The sequence below is a fragment of the Felis catus genome, chromosome E3 (genome assembly GCF_018350175.1).
Source record: "Felis catus isolate Fca126 chromosome E3, F.catus_Fca126_mat1.0, whole genome shotgun sequence".
Lineage (NCBI taxonomy): Eukaryota > Metazoa > Chordata > Mammalia > Carnivora > Felidae > Felis > Felis catus.
This window is the reverse complement of record NC_058383.1, coordinates 7,614,177-7,620,176: the sequence shown is the minus strand read 5'-3', so window position 1 is coordinate 7,620,176 and position 6,000 is coordinate 7,614,177.

Sequence of the window (6,000 nt, the reverse complement as noted above, 5' to 3'; positions counted from 1 at the left end):
CTGAATAGACATTTCTCTAAAGAAGATATACAAATGGCCAATAAGCACATAAAAAGATGCTTAACATCATTAGTCATTAGAGAAATGCAAATAAAAACCCCTAATTAATGAGATACCCCTCCACACCCAGTAGGACAACTATAATTTAAAAAAAGGTTGGGGCGCCTGGGTGGCTCAGTCGGTTAAACGTCCGACTTTGACTCAGGTCACGATCTCGCGGTCCGTGAGTTCGAGCCCCGCATCGGGCTCTGGGCTGATGGCTCGGAGCCTGCAGCCTGCTTCTGATTCTGTCTCCCTCTCTCTCTGCCCCTCCCCCATTCATGCTCTTTCTCTCTCTGTCTCAAAAATAAATAAACGTTACCAAAAAAATTAAAAAAATAAAAACAAAAAAGGTAGAGAATAAGTATTGGTGAGGATGCAGAGAAATGGGAACCCTCCTACCCGCCTAGTGGGAATGTAATATGATGCAGCTGCTTTGGATAAAGCCTGGCAGTTAGTTACTCAAATAGGACTCAGCAATTTCACTTCTAGGTATATACCCATAAGAATTGAAAACATATGTCCACTCAGAAATGTGTACATGAATGTTCATAGCAACATTATGCATGACAATCAAAAAGTGGGTGAAATAGATAAAGGGGATTAAGAGTACACTTACTGTGGACACTGAATTATGTATAGAATTGCTGAATCATTATATTATACACCTGAAACTAATATAACACTGTATATTAAATGTACTCAATTAAAAAAAAAAAAGTGGCAGGGGCCTGGGTGGCTCAGTTGGTCAAGTGTCCAACTCTTGATTTCAGCTCAAGTCATGATCTTACAGTTTGTGAGTTCAAGCCCTGCATCGGGCTGCATCCTGGCAGAGGGGATTCTATCTCTCTCCTTCTCTCTGTCTCTGCCCTTCCCCACTTGTGCTTTCTCTCTCTCTCTTAAAATAAATAAACTTAAAAAAAAGTAGAAACAATCCAAATTTCCATCAACTGATGAACAGGTAAACAAAGTGCGGTATATCCATACAATGGGGTATTATTTGACACTATGGATGACCCTGGAAAACATGCTAAGTGAAAGAATCCAGGCACAAAAAAGACCACTGGTATGATTTCATTTATATGAAATGTCAGAATAGATAAATCTGCAGAGACAGAAAGTAAATAAGTAGTTGTCTAGGACTGGGAAGAATAGCAACATTGGGGGGGTGACAGCAAAAAGGTGTGGGATTTCTTTGGGGGATTATAAAAATGTTCTAAAGCTGATTGTGTTATGGCTGCACAACTCTGAATATACTAAAAGCCTCTGAAATGTATACCTTAAATGGGTGAATTGTATAGTATGCAAATTTTCATTTAATTTAATTTTGTTTTATTGGGGCAGGGGGACAGAGGGAGAAAGAGAATCTCAAGCAGGCTCCACACCCAGCACAGAGCCCAATGACGGGATCTATCCCACAACTCTGGGATCATGACCTGAGCCGAAATCAAGAATCTGATGCCTAACCGACTGAGCCACCCACGTGCCCTGTATAGTATATGAATTATATCTTTTTTAATGTGAATTATATCTTGATAAAGGTGATAAATATATATGTATATTATATAAAGGTTATATAATTTCTTTAGCAGTGTAGACTGTATAAGTGGAAGGCATGAAGATTTATAGCCTGCCTTGGACCAGAGGCCAAGATGGGCAATACTAAGCCAAGGCAGTGGCAGTTGAGGTGGTAAAGTCAATAGCAGGGGATTTGGTGCACATGGAGACTGAAGGGAAGGTCCAGCAAAAATCGCCCCCCAACTCTCCACGTTCAGTTAGTTACCAGTCCTGCTGACCCCTACCAGATCTCCCTGTTGCCTATCTCTTTCCCTGCTGTAGACTGAATTTGTGTCCCTCCAAAACTTGTAAGTTGAAATCCTAACCCCCAGTGTGATGGTGGTTGCAGATGGGGCCTTTGGGAGGTGGGCCCTTTTAGAAGAGCCCTCATGAATGTGATAGTGCCCTAAAAGAGGCCCCAGAGGGGCACTTGGGTGGCTCAGTCAGTTAGATGTCTGACTTTTGATTTCGGCTCAGATCATGAGCTCACAGTTCATGAGATGGAGTCGTGTGCAGAGCTGCTTGGGATTCTCTCTCTCCCTCTCTCTCTGCCCCTACCCCCTCTCAAAAATGAATAAACATTAAAAAAAAAAAAAGAGGCCCCAAGAGAGCTCCCTTGTCCCTTCTGCCACGTGAAGACAGTGAGAAAACAGCTGTCTATTAACCAGGAAGTGGGTTCTCACTAGACACCAAATCTGCCAGCACCTTGATCTTGGACTTTTTAGTTTCCAGAACTGTGAGAAATAAATGTCTGTTGTATATAACCACCCTTCCCCCCCCCCCCAATCTACTGTATTCTGTTATAACAGTGCAACTAAGACCCTCCATTCTATCCATCTTCTAAATCACCACGAGTTTCCTTCCTAGAACTCAGATCTGATTGTGTTACTTTTTTTCTCAAGATCTTTCAAATAATGTGAACCCAGTTTATCTCACACAGCTCTCCCACAACCCCCTCCCCCAGCATGCGAGCACTTGCACAGACACATACACTCATCCTTCATTACAGCCACAGGGAACCATGTGTCTTCTTTGATCTTGCCACATCTCTCCTTTGCTCACCCCGTTCCCTCCAGCTGGAATGTCCCTCCGCCTCCACATCTACAACAAGGGCTGGAATTATCTCCATTCTTCAAGACCTGATTATAATTCCACCAACTTGACGTAAACTTTTTTTTTTTTTTTTTTTTTTTTTTTTTTTTACTCCCCACTCTTGGAGCACGATATCTGGTAGAGGAGATAAACAGGACAATTGAGTTCTGTACTACAATGTGATAATATTCTGGCTGCTGTGTGCACAGTGTCCTAGAAGGACAGGGGAGGAAGGCAGAACTATTCAGTCAGTTGAAAGATTGAAAATTCCACACTCAAGTTGACTCACCAGTCTGGGGTCTTAGAACTCGTGAGGAAACGCTGATCTTATCCTAATGGGTACCTTTCTACTAATCGGCTGTTTTCTTATGAGCAGAAGCTATGTTTTTGATTTCTGTATCTACAAGCACCTAGTAGGGGTCCTGGCCAAAAGTCTTGACAATCAGTCTCTAGACAAGACTCAACAAATGAGAAGTGTAGTCTAACTCACCTCGGAGGAGGGGCAGGAAGTACTTCTAAGTACTAAGAAGTACTAAGAAGTACTTAGAAGAAGTAACACATGAGTTGAATCCTGGAACAAGGGTAGAGTTGAACTGGAGAGGTTAGGGGAAGAAGGGGGCTCCGAGTAGAGAAAAATTGAACAATGTCATGGAGGTGAGAAACCTGCCTCCCTTGGAGAGTTGGAAGGAAGTCGGCAGCCCAGAACTAGAGGTTTTGGAAAAGACGGCAGAGAGAGAAAGCTGAAAAGGGCCAGATCATGAGGTCTGTGAATGCCATGTTGATGAATTTGAAATTGATGTAAAAAGCAGTAGGGACCTCCTCAAGGGTTTTGTGAGAGACGACTGGATGGGTGAAAGTGATGTTAAGGAGACAGAATCTAAATCTATAGATTCCAACGTATTTGGAGGACGCTCCCTTCTTAAAGTTTCAATTTAATTTGGTTTTGAAAAATAAGCAATATGGCCACACCATTCAAAATCAAAAAGATCTAAGGAGATATTGTGAAAAATCTCTCTCCCAAATTTCCAGACTGTGTGGTCCACAGCTGTACCTCTGCTCCCTTATCTGGGAGAAATCAAGTGTACCAGAGCTCCAGTTTGGCATATACAGGCATAGCTCATTTTATAGTTCTTTGCTTTATTGTGCTTTGCAGATAGTGTATTTTTCACAGATTGAAGATTTATGGTCACCCCGTGTTGAGCAAGTCTATCGGTGCCACTTTTCCAGCAGCATCTGCTCACTCCATGTCTCTGCATCACATTTTGTTAGTTCTTGGACTATTTCAAACTTTTTCGTTATTATTATATTTGTCAGGGTCGTCTGTGATCAGTGATTATGACTCACTGAAAGCTCAAATGATGGTTATAGCATTTTTTAGCAATAATGTATTTGTGTTTTTATTTTTTAAAAATGTTTATTTAGGGGCGCCTGGGTGGCGCAGTCGGTTAAGCGTCCGACTTCAGCCAGGTCACGATCTCACGGTCCGTGAGTTCGAGCCCCGCGTCAGGCTCTGGGCTGATGGCTCAGAGCCTGGAGCCTGTTTCCGATTCTGTGTCTCCCTCTCTCTCTGCCCCTCCCCCGTTCATGCTCTGTCTCTCTCTGTCCCAAAAATAAATAAACGTTGAAAAAAAAATTAAAAAAAATGTTTATTTATTTTGAGAGAGAGAGAGAGAACACGAACAGAGAAGGGGAGAGAGAGAGAGGGAGAGAGAATCTGAAGCAGGCTCCACGCTGTCAGCTCAGAGCCCGACATAGGGCTGGATCCCACAAGGGCTGGATCCCACAAACCATGTGCAGATGACCTGAGCTGAAATTGAGTTGGATGCTTAACCGACTGAGCTATCCAGGCATCCCAGCAATAAGTATTTTTAAATTATGGTATATACATTGTTTTTAAAGACATAATGCTCTTGCACACTTAAGAGACTACAGTATAGTATAAACAACTTTTATATGCATTGGGAAACCAAAAATTCACTTGAGCCACTTTATTGCAATATTTGCTTTATTGCAATGGTCTGGAACCAAACCCGCAATATCTCTGAAGTATGCCTGTATACAACGTGTAGCCCACTGCTTTTTCAACTGGCTTTTTTCATTAACAATGTATTTGGAGGGGCGCCTGACTGGCCCAGTTGTGACTCTTGATCACAGGGTCGTGAGTTCAAGTCCCATGTTGGGCATGGAGCCTACTTAAAAATAATAAAATAAAATCCCTTAAAAAACAAACAAGCAAAAACAAAACAAAACAAAGCAAAAAAAAAAAAAAACCAACATTTCTGAAATCTTTCCATATCAGTCCCTAAAGAGCTTCTTTGTTTTTTTAACATTTATTCATTTTTTGAGAGACAGAGTGTGAGTGTGGGAGGTGCAGAGAGAGAGGGAGACACAGAATCTGAAGCAGGCTCCAAGCTGTCAGCACAGAACCTGATGTGGGGCTCGAACTCACGAACTCGAGATCATGACTGTCTCAATCCATGACTAAGAGAATTTGATGCACTATTGAAGTTTTATGTCCCTGACTTAAATTTTTTTTGTCCTAGCTTTCACTCCTATTCTCAACCCAAACATTAAAAAAATTGAGATATATTATAAGTATATATAAATATAATATATTTATATTTTATATACAATATAAATATTATATAAAATATAATAGATTTATATTTTATATAATATATAAATATATAAATATATAATAGATTTATATATAATTATATAAATATAATAGATTTATATTTCATATATATATATATATATGTCGAGATATAATTAACATACCATAAAATTCACCATCTTAAATGGTGGTACATCTTAAATGGTGGTAAATGAATGTACAATTCAGTGGTTTCGAGTATATTCCCAGTGTTATGCAACCATCATTACCATCTAATTCCAGAACATTTTCACCACCAGAAAGAAATTCTGTACCCATTAGCAGTCATTCCCCATGTGTCCCTCCTTCCTATCCCCTAGTTATCACTAATCTACTTGTCTACATTCTTTCCATATAGATTTGCAAGTTCTCGATATTTCGTATAAATGGAATCATACAATATGTGATCTCTTGTGTCTGGCTTCTTTCACATAGCATGCTGTTTTCAAGGTTCATCCATATTGTACCTTCACTGTTATGGTTGTACAGTATTCCATGGTATGGATATATCACGTTCCGTTGTTTTTTTTTTTTTTTTTCAAGCATCTGCCGAAGAACATTTGAATTGTCTCTACTTTTTGGATATTATGAATAATGCTTCTATGAACATTCATGGATACATTTTGTGTGGACATATGCTTATAATCCTTTTGGCC